Source organism: Panthera onca, chromosome E2 (genome assembly GCF_046562875.1).
Source record: "Panthera onca isolate mPanOnc1 chromosome E2, mPanOnc1 haplotype 2, whole genome shotgun sequence".
Classification (NCBI taxonomy): Eukaryota; Metazoa; Chordata; class Mammalia; order Carnivora; family Felidae; genus Panthera; species Panthera onca.
The window spans coordinates 30,579,418-30,590,474 of record NC_138353.1 but is presented as its reverse complement, the minus strand read 5'-3'; the positions used below and the strand labels follow the sequence as shown (position 1 = coordinate 30,590,474).

Genomic DNA, 11,057 nt, shown 5'->3' with positions numbered 1-11,057 from the left:
CTGTCATCAAATATCTGAAGGACTGTCGCAATGAAAAGGGGACAGATTTGTTCCCTGAGGCTCCAGAAGAAAGTATGACAACCAAGGGCCAGCAGATTCAGGGAGAAGGATTCCAAGTGGATAAGAAAGAGGAAATTTTCAACGGCAGATTTCCTCTACTACCAATAATTCAAATAATATCTTCACTTCCTTTCTTCCTTTTGTCAAATTGTGAGAAGTTTAAACCTGTAACTAAGAACATAAACTGTGGAGCAGGACAACCCGGGTGCACTTTCCAGTTGTCACTTACTAGCTATATAACTTTGGGCAAGTTATGTAATAACTTCCCTGGGCCTGTTTTCTCAGCTAATAATAGTACCTACCTCAAATAGGACTACACCCATGTGACTGTGGTGAGGAGTAATGAAATTATGCGAGAAGGGGGCTTAGAATAACACGTAGCACATAGTAAGTGCTCAGTAAGTGGCAGCTATTATTTTTATCATGTTCTCATACTATTTTTCATGTTTTTCTTTAAGTAGAAATAAATTTATGTAAATCCATTTTATCTTTAAGTTAAAAAAATTTTTTTTAATTTATTTTGAGAGAGAAACAGTGTGAATGGGGGAGGGGCAAGGAAAGAGAGGGAGAGAGGAGAATCCCAAGCAGGCCCCGTGCTGCCAGTGCAGAGCCCGACACGGGGCTCGAACTGATGAAACTTTGAGATCGTGACCTGAACCGAAACCAAGAGTCGGACGCTTAACAGATTGAGCCACCCAGGAGGTCCTATGTAAATTTATTTTAAAGAAAGCTCTCTATATTACTACTGTAAATGTAGAGAGACAAACACTTGCCCTGTAGAGGTGGGAGCTATAAAAATAAACAACACGTGGGGCGCCTGGGTGGCTCAGTCAGTTAAGCGACTTCGGCTCAGGTCATGATCTCATGGTTCGTGAGTTCAAGCCCCGCGTCGGGCTCTGTGCTGACAGCTCGGAGCCTGGAGCCTGTTTCAGATTCTGTGTCTCCCTCTCTCTCTCTCTCTCTCTCTCTGACCCTCCCCCGTTCATGCTCTGTCTCAAAAATAAATAAACGTTAAAAAATAAAAATAAAAAAATAAACCACACGATGTTATGAAATGTTAGCTAACGAAGACTGCCTGTTCCACGACCTGAATGTGAGGACTGCCATCTTTTCCATAAAAAGGAGAGACAAGCCAGTTGAGTACTACACTGAGACTTCTTTTGTTGACTGTAGCCAGGAGAGTCTGGTGAGCTCTGGGAAGGATAAGGCCCGTGTGGTTGTAGCTTCTGGTCTGGGGACAGACAGCAGCTTGGAGAGGATCAAAGAGGCAGCTTAAAAGGGAACATCTATCCTAGTCTGAGGCTTCACGTTCTTTAGTGCCACGACTCTATTCCACACCAGATCATCTCACAAGGTCCCCAGTGGCGTATACACGGCACACCCAAAACACCCAAATCTGAAACACTTTGTAGCTTCCCCCCTGTACTCGTCACCGCCCCCCCAGAGGTCACCTGCAGACCTGCAGACTCTTGCACTGCTGGCCTTTTTCCTGCCTGAAGGCTTTTTCTGGCTGCCTCGTGTATACCACAGATGGTGAGCAGAAGCGCGAAGGCAGGGAAATACCCCAGCTTCCTTGCCTCGTCATGGGACATATGATCTCTCCAAGGGTCCCCAGTGAGACTGAGCCGTTGCCCCAGTGGTAACTCACTTACCAACACACCCTTTCCCCTTGTCCACATGGCTTTCCTCTCTTCCCCAGGTCCACTGCACTCTCACCGGGCTTTCTGCCATCACTTCCCAATTAAAGTCCTGGCACCCAAATCCTTGTCTCATGATCTGCTTTTGGGGAAACCCCAACCATGGCAAAGTTTAAACTTTAACCCTGGAATGAGGTGCCCAGTGAGTAAACGCCACGTCATTGGAGACCTCAAGAAATAGCTGAGGACCCTCCATGGGGATTCATGGGTCAGGTAAAGATTTAGCTAGATGGACATTTAATATTCCTATGATCCTCAGGTCCCATGACTCTAGATAAAGAGTTGGCAAACTACAGCCCATGAGCCACAGCCAGCCCACTGCCTGTTTCTGTACAATTGTGAGCTAAGGATGTTTTTCCCATTTTTAAACAGTTTTAACAAATCAAAATAAGAATAACATTTTGTGACCCATTAAAATCCTATGAAACACAAATTTCAGTGCATGTAAATTAAGTCTTATTGGAACAAAGTTGCACCCATTCATTTCCATACCCTCTACAGCTGCTTTTACTCTACAGACACACAGGTGAGAGCATATGCAACTGAAACCATATGATCCGCAAAGCTCAAAGTATTTCCTACCTGGCCCTTTACAGAAAAACGTTTGCTGACCCCTGTTCAAGATCACCATCCTGCAGGGACAAGAGGCAGATTGAGACCTGGCTATCCCATGGACGGGAAGGCCCAGTGCCAGACCTAGAATTTAGGGGGTAGCTTGCATCAGACCTTCTCAGTCTACAACTTTGTGCCTATCCTCACTCCTCCTTCTGCCCCTGCAGGCAACTGGGACTCTTCTACTGAGGCATTACTGGTTTTACACCAGGAATAGTTTTATTTTTAAAGGGCATGGGATTTGTCTTCTCCACACTCCACCCACTGTCCCAAGTAGTTTCATCCATGCTTGAGGGCTTCTGCAACCGCTTAGTGATCCCTCCCCAAACCAAACCAAATCTCCAGCCCAGGACTGTGTCCTGAGATCTCTCATCAACATCTGATGATGTCTGTTCAACATCAGATTAAGAGGGAGGTGCTGGAGGTAGTTTTGCTGCTCACCAGCTGTGTAACATACGACAAGGTATTTAACTGCATGGGACACCAATTTCATCATCTGTCAGAAGTGGAAACCATCCTGCCCAGCCTGCCAGGATTACTGTGCTAATCGGATGAAATGAGAGCTGTCCCCAAAACACAGTGCCACCTGGCCTCAACCTCTGTCTCCAGCATATTATCATTATCGTACTTCTGTTCTATTTGCCTACCACACTCCCTGCATACTGGCTTTCCTTGAGTTCCCTGACCTTGCCAAGCTCCTGACTACCTCTGGGCCTTTGCACATGCTACTTTTTCTGCCTAAACACTTTTTCCTCATCCTGTGCTTGGCTGCTTCACACCTTTCTGATACCCAGTCTAAGGCAGGCCCCTTCTGTATGCCTCCCCACCTTGATTCTTTCATTGCATGTGCAGTGACGTGTAATTTCAGTCAATTCTCATTATTCGCAGCGGCTATGTTCTGTAAATTTGCCATGAATATGGAATTAGCAAATACTGAACCATTGTTCCCAGGGGGGAAGAAAAAACCGAAGTTAGGTTTCTGTGAGCCTCTGGTCACATTTTCATCAACAGATCAATCAATACCTAACCTTGTTTTATGTGTGTTTCTTTTAAAATTTATTTATTTTTTAACATTTACTTATTTTTGAGAGACAGAGAGAAACAGAGCATGAGCAGGGGAGGGGTGGAGAGAGGGGAAGACACAGAATCCGAGGCAGGCTCCAGGCTCTGAGCTGTCAGCACAGAGCCTGACACGGGGGCTCAAACTCACAAACCATGAGATCATGACCTGAGCTGAAGTCCGGACGCTTAACTGACTGAGCCACCAGGCACCCCATGTGTGTTTCTTTTTAAAGACACCTTATTTAATAAATATTGTTGATTCATTCATATTGAACTCAGCCAAACCCAGGACAGCTCATGCCTGAACAAAGCTTATCTAATAATACACATTTTCTCTGTAAGGCACCTCACAACCTTCTTGTGTTTAGGGGCATTAGTCAGCACTTGAGCATGATGCTTGGGGGTGATTTTAAACAGAAATCACCAACCAACAGAAAAAGCACAAAAATGCAGAAAACATGGCACAAAATAAACCACAAAGAGGACACCTGTTTACAGTATGAGAGCTAAAACCAGAAGGCACAGCGTTGCCTCGTTTTGACCTCAGCTGGGAACGTGCATGTTGGGCAACTCCAATTTTCTGCCACTCTGCCCATGTCCACGCATGACCACGAAAGTGCTGCAGGTATTGATTTCAGGGTTACAAATACATTTCAGCGAGTAGGGGGATTCGCGACTACAGAATCTGCAAAAAAACGAGGATCCATGATACTTTCTCCCATTTCCCTCATTCAGCGGAGTGTGAATTCACAGAGACTTGGCTTCCCTCTTACTCACTGTTTTAGCTCTAGAATCTGGGAAACTGCCTGGCACATAGTGGGTTCTCAATAACAAATATATTGTGAATGAACGAATGAGTCAATTCAGTGAAAGTGCTTTGCTGGCAGCGGCGATAACTGTTGTTTATGGGAATGCGCCACTGAGATGCCCTGTGCTAAGTGTTTTGTCCACATTCTCAGTCAATGAGGGAAACAGCAGATTACTTCCGCACATGGGCCCTAGAGACAGATTCCCAGGGATGTGCCTCTTCCTAATTATATAACCCTGAGCAAGTTCTTTGGCCTTTCTGAGGCCCAGCTTCTTCAACCATCATAGGGGGTAATTATAGTCCTACCTTGTGGGCCATATGAGGAGTCGAATGTGGCAATGCACAGAAAGCTGGCAAGCACCAGGCACAGGTAGGCCCTTAGTAACCATTATCTTTAATTGTTAAATTTTTTTTTTTTTTAACGTTTATTTATTTTTGAGACAGAGAGAGACAGAGCATGAACGGGGGAGGGGCAGAGAGAGAGGGAGACACAGAATCAGAAGCAGGCTCCAGGCTCTGAGCTGTCAGCCCAGAGCCCGATGCGGGGCTCGAACTCACGGACCGCGAGATCATGACCTGAGCTGAAGTCGGACGCTTAACCGAACGAGCCACCCAGGCGCGCCCCCATTATCTTTAATTGTTAATAATTCCCACAACAAGTCTACGTGTTTTTACACTATCATACCCATTTTGCAGGTGAGGAAACTGAGGCTACAAGTGGTTCCATGAATTCCTGAGGGACGGGCTGGCTGTGGGGACTCCAAGCCCATGCTGGTAACCACTTTGCTGTTACCTAAATACAAGGGATCATTTTTATCAGCTACAGGGGATCTTACTCTGCCTGCTCAGTGACATTTACCAAATGATGGGGCAGCTCTGGCCAGCCCCTGAACTTCCAGGGGATCTGGATCAAGAGGAAGACTCCCTGGTGAGTCTTCTCTCACATTCCACATCAGTGTCTTTCTGTTCTCTGCCCATTTTTTTGTTTAACCCCTTCAGAACCAGTCCTACTGGGAGGGGGAGGTGTTGGTTTGTTATCTTGGGTTTGACAGCTCAAAGGGGGAGATATTTCCTGCTTCAAAAGCAGGGAAGAGGAGGAGGAGGAGGAAAAGGAGGAGGAGGAGAAGGGGAGAGGAGAAGAAGAATCAGCATGTACAAACGTCCTTGGGTATTGTGCAATCTTAGATCAAGAGTCCTCAAACTTAGCTGCTAGTTGCAATCTCCTGAAAAGCTTTTAAATATCCAAATGCCCAGGTCCCAACCAGACCACTTACCTTTGAGTCTCTGGGGGTGTTACGGGGGCATCAGGATGCTCCCCAAGAGCTTCCAATGTGCGACCAAGTTTGAGAACGGTGCTTCCGTACTGAGCTGCAAAGCTCAAGTCGCCTTGGTCACGGGTAACTCTCTTCTCTTTGGACTTGCCCTTCGGGGACTCGGGCACGCTTTCCAGAGGCACAGGCTAGTAGGGGACGTCCGCGTGCCAGCGACCTGCTGTTCTGCGCTGCCCCTAGGCCCAGCTTGGAGACTGCGGGGCTCCGGGTCCCCTTAGGCAACAACACGTGTGGCCGCTCCGACTTCTCCGCTCATCTGTGCAGACCGCGCGCGGGGCTCCGCGGCCGCCGCGCTGCCCACCCCGACCTCAGAGGCTCGGGGGAAACGCCCGAGGCTCCGGAATCCTACCTAGGCTGCCGGCGCTGCCCTCCAGTCCCCGGAACCCTGGGGCTCGGGTTCGCTCCGCCGCCCGGCTCCGCGGTGCCTTTCGCCTGCGCCGGAGAGGCGCCCACTAGAGCGCAGGCGCCACCTAGTGGGCGCGCGGAGGCGGCGCGGGGGACGCGGCCGGGAGGTGGGAGCGCGGCCCGGGCGGAAATGCGGCCGCGCTGCCCACGTGGGCGGCTCTCCAGGTCGCAGCGAGTCCCGGGCGCAAGTCCCGGCCGGCTCGGACCACCTTCCTTCCCGATCCCGCACTGGGACCTGAACTTGCTGAACTTCCCCTTGGGGGCACGGCGGGGCAGCCAGGCCCTGCCTCCCGGCCTGGGAGCCATCCTGGGATTTTCCTGGCCGCACTCAGGGATCTTTCTTTTCATCCGAAAGCTTTCGGTACATCCCAATTTGGCATAGCCTCTTTTAAAAATACTCTGGGAGCACCTGAAGATGCAAGGGACTGGGTTTCTCTCAAGCGCAGGGAGGCCTTTACCCTCTCGGCAACCCTTTCTTCTCGCCACGGCCCCACCCCCTCCACGCCCTCGCCCACCTACCTGGTCCCTCCAATATCTTTGGCTGACATTTATTAAACATCTAGTCCGTGTCAGACCCTGTGTTGATTTGGGAGACACGGTCAGGTCCCTTAGGAGTTGGCAAACCAGGTCATCTTTCTTGGCCGGGTGCCAATGGCGTTTTTTGGTTGGGGCTCTCCTGGTACTGCAGGAGATCTGACATTCCCTGATTCTCTGGCACTAAATGCCAGTAGCCACTGCTTAGTCAGTGGGGGACTGGGAGAGAGGGAAAGTAACATTGCCCCAGGCTGAAAACCTAATTAGCTGGTAATTAGGCAATGACCAGTGAAGTCCCACTGTGAGGATTTTTGAGGGCAATGGAGACCCTCGGCCACCTCTCTTCCCCACCCCACCCCCCACGCTTCCAGTATTTATTATTTTTTTACGAAGGCCTGCCAAGGGTTACAAAGAGGGTGGACTATTGAAAGTGTTTACATTTCATTTATTTCTTCCCTCAGCAAATGTTCACTGAGCACCTATAATGCGCCACTTTCTACACATGAGGGATACAATAAAGGACAAAACACCCCAAAATCTCTGTCCTCATTGAGTTCACATTTAATGCAACAAGTTAACACAACACTTTCAGCACACACAGAAACACAGTGCGGTGTAATTGAGCTCTTTACGGGATAAGTACAGGATTTACAATAAATACAGAGCTCCAGAAAGATGTCTCTGCCGAGGGGCACCCAGAAGGAATCTTAGGGCTGGGTTGGTGACACAAGAGCCTATGCCATCAGGGTTAAGATGTGACAGCTGTGGGAGTGAATTTACTTGTTCCGGGGAGAAGGTGAAAGATAGATAGGCCAAGTACTTAACATTTGGGGAGGGGGAGGTCATGCATCTCCCCCCGCAAAAAAGGCACAGGTCCATCCCATGTGGGGGTATCAATCCTTCAAACTCAGAAGGACAAAGAGGAGAGGTGGGCTTCCTGAGAAATGGTGGGGTTGGGGTGTCCTCAGATCTTCAGTCTCTAGATCCAGCCCTCAGTCCTTTGCCCCCACCCCAAAGTTGCAGCTGCCCCCCTGGCTCCCCCATCTTCATACCCCCTCCCAACCCCCCCCCCCACCCTCCATGTTCCCCCCCTACCCTCTGATGTTCCCCTTCCTGCTCCAAGCCCTCATAGGGCTCACCACTGGTCCCCATAGAGACCAAGATCCTAACCTCAGCCCACAATGCCCAGCGGGTTGGGTCCTGGCCCACCTGTCCATTCTCCTCTTCCACCATTCCTGTCTTTGAACCTTTCTTAGTTCTCAGAAAAGTGAATTCCTTGCCTTTCCCCAGTCACAGCAGCCACCCTACTCCTCCTCACTTCCAGGGAAAGGCTGTGAAGTGCCTCAACCTCACCCTCAGCCTGACCCTCTTCTGACCCTGGACCTGACCACAGCAGCCATGCAGGGGGAAGTGGGGTCAGGTGGATGAATGGCCGGCTGGGTGGATGAATGGATGGATGAAGCAGTTGGCCTGCGATGGGGGAGGAATAGGAGGAACCAGACGATCGCAGAACGTACTGGTCCCCTGACCTCCCTGGGCCTCAGTTCCTCAGTTTCCCCTCTGGACAAAAAGAACTATATATATACACACACATTTATATATATGTATATATATGTGTGTGTGTGTGTGTGTACACACATACACATATACATACACATATATGCATACACACACACACACACACACACACACACACACACACACCAGAGGCAGAGTGGACGGGGGACGGATACAAGTTTTACAAAGTTATATGGGAAATGTCTTAATCTTATCCTGGCAAATTTATCTGTGTGAAGACTTTTGGAGATAACATCACCAGTGGAAATATTTAGCGACACTTTGTCAAAATGAGGTCTGTGCCAACCCTCCCTCCCCTTAGGTGTCTTCGGCCTCTCTGTCCTGATATAATCTGGTCAAAGTGACCATCAAGGGCAGAGGAAGAGGAGAAGGAGGTATCACCTGTGGGCACTGCCTGGAAGGGCAAGAGGCAGTGTGTGTGTGTGTGTGTGTGTGTGTGTGTGTGTGTGACAGAGAGAGACTGATAGGGCCCAGCCTCAGCTTGCACATGGCAGGCTGGTGCCTTGTTGAAGGTGAATCGGTCAGAGAAGTGCTGACAGGGACATTTCCCATTCTTTGGCTTTAAAGTGCCTCTGAGTCATTTCCAGGCCATTCTCTCTCCCCAGTCCTAGCAAGAGCTCCCTCCCCCACCTCACCCCACTGTGCCCCAAAGCATGCCTGGGCAAAGTCCTAGATTACAACCTCTGGGATTCTGACGTCGGGCATCACCTGATGAGGTTAAAGGTTTTCTAAATGACTTTCCCCTCTGGGTCCTCCTGGCGTTTTTCTCACCCCACCAATCGCAGTGTTTTGGAATCTGCAGTTACCCACAGATCTGTTGTGTGCATGGGTTCTCCATCGGTGGTCTCTGTGAGGGACAGCACAGCCTCTGACAGGGAGAGGTAGTGTCCATAATCATCATAATTATTACGATTGGCAATAGCTTTGGCGCTAAGAATTTCAGATGGGCTATTTCGTGGAAATCTCTCAGCAATCCTGTGAAGCAGGCACTATTAGGTTTCCCATTTTATAGATGAAGAAACTGAGACTCATGTTGTCATTTGTCTTTGGTGGAGGAGTTAGCGAATGGGGTGGCCAGGACTTCTATTTGGATTGCCCCAACTGCAGAATATTTGCCTCTGAGCATTTCGCTGCTGTTTGGAGATCATCTACTACATGCTGGACACTGTGTTTTAGATACGGTACAGGATGGACAAAGCATTCTCGTTTTTAATCCCTCTTGTGCTCTTGCTCTGTCCATGCTTTCCTTCAAAAGGAGAATTTTGGGGGGCGCTTGGGTGGCTCAGTAGGTTGAGCATCAGACTCTTGATTTTGGCTCAGGTCATGATCTGAAGGTCGTGGGATTGAGCCTTGCGTTGGGCTCTGTGCTGAGAGCGGAGCCTGGCTGGGATTCTCCCTCTCTGCCTCTCTGCCTCTGCCCTTCTTCCCTGCTCACGTGCTCTTTCTGAAAGCAAGCAAGCAAGCAAGCAAGCAAGCAACTTTCTTCCAGAAAATTTACTTTAAAAAAAAAAGGAAGAATTTTGTTTTCTTTTGTTTTTAAAAAATAATTTCATAATTACATGTTATGAGATACAAGCTACTTTTAGTAGGAAAGGGCATATTTATCTTCCAGAGTGATGTTCCATTAAAGAGGGTGAGAATCCAAAGTGGAAGGACCCACACAGGGGGGCAGTAGGGGCATGGGCAGGGTGGCAAAGGAGGGGTAGAGAAGGAAGGAGGCAGGAATGCTAAAGAGACCAAGGGGAAAGGAGCTGGGTGCCTATCCCAGGAAGGACACCTGGTCTTCTCAGGCTGGCCCTGTGGGACTGAATGGCAGCTTGGCTTTTGGGGTCACAGTGTATCTATGATTGGCAGGAGTAAGTCTGGTCTCTTTCTGCTCATGCACTGTACCTACAAACCCTGCCAGATGTTATGACAAGTCAAGTCCCATTGGCTTCCCAAAGTCCAGGAAACCAAGAGCCAGAGAGTTAAGTAACTTGCTCAAGACTGCAGAGCATGTACACGGTAGAGTTAGTATTCAATCCCAGATTTCTCTCATACTGACACTGGCGCTTCTAACCATGACCATTAGCTGTCTTTCCATAAGTGAATGTGAATTAAACTGAACTCCTAGGGAGGGACTTGCATTTCTTCATTTTGGCCACGATGACCTCTCCCTCTTCTGCCAGCTAATATTCTGCTTATCCTTCTAGGTATAGCTCAAGGAAGCCCTCCCCTACTCCTTCTTTCCAGTGTAACCTTTTCCCTGTGTCAAAGCGCTTACCTCATAGTTTAATTCCCTGTGGAGATATTGCCTCCCCTACAGGATTCAATGCCCTTCTAGAGCAGGGTGCATGTGGGTTGTGCTAGATGGTGCTCTGTTTGCCTTTCCACATCTGCTCTCTACTGTTCTCTACCCTGGTCTTAGTTCTGGGAGGTTGATCTAAATGGGCAAGACCAAAGGCTTCTCTGCCCACTGGCTTCAAGTTGGGTTTGGCCAGTGAGAGCCCTGGGAGAGACCAGAAGGAGGAGGGAGAGTAGGTTGGGGTGCTTATGCCCCCAGCTCCCTTTCTGCAGGGTGCCTTGGGCTGGCCACTGTTCTGACCTTGTAGTCATAGCTGTAAGGTGATGCTCTGCACGTAGCCCTCTCTGCCTCCATGTTCACGCCTCCTTAAGTACAATTCACTAAGTTTCTAGAAACCATACAACACCCAAAAAGGAACTTTGTACCATGTAACTCAATAAACAGCTGTTGAGCTAAATTAGGGGCAGGTTCATCTGTTTGTTTGAATGAGGAAGAAATGGGAGAAAAAGGATTTCAGTGATCTTCAGAACTAGGACCAGACGACAAATAAGCCCTTAGGTCCCTGGCAAACAGTTTTTATTTGTTTTTTTGTTTGAATGATTCTTTAAAAAAATTTTTTTTTATTTTCCTCACTTAGTATACAGTAAATTTGACTACCTCTCTTTGTGAACACAAAGGAAAGGCCA

The 11,057-nt window shown here is 48.7% G+C and overlaps 1 protein-coding gene across 1 annotated transcript in view; it reads right to left on the bottom strand.

The window, feature by feature from the left end:
* CHD9 (chromodomain helicase DNA binding protein 9) overlaps nucleotides 1-5,988 on the bottom strand; it is a 234,466-nt gene extending 228,478 nt beyond the window's left edge. The window contains exon 1 of the mRNA XM_078438705.2: nucleotides 5,514-5,988. The gene's annotated coding sequence lies outside the window, so the exon portion shown is untranslated. The remainder of the gene's footprint in view (nucleotides 1-5,513) is intronic.
* Between the last annotated feature and the right edge of the window lie 5,069 nt (nucleotides 5,989-11,057).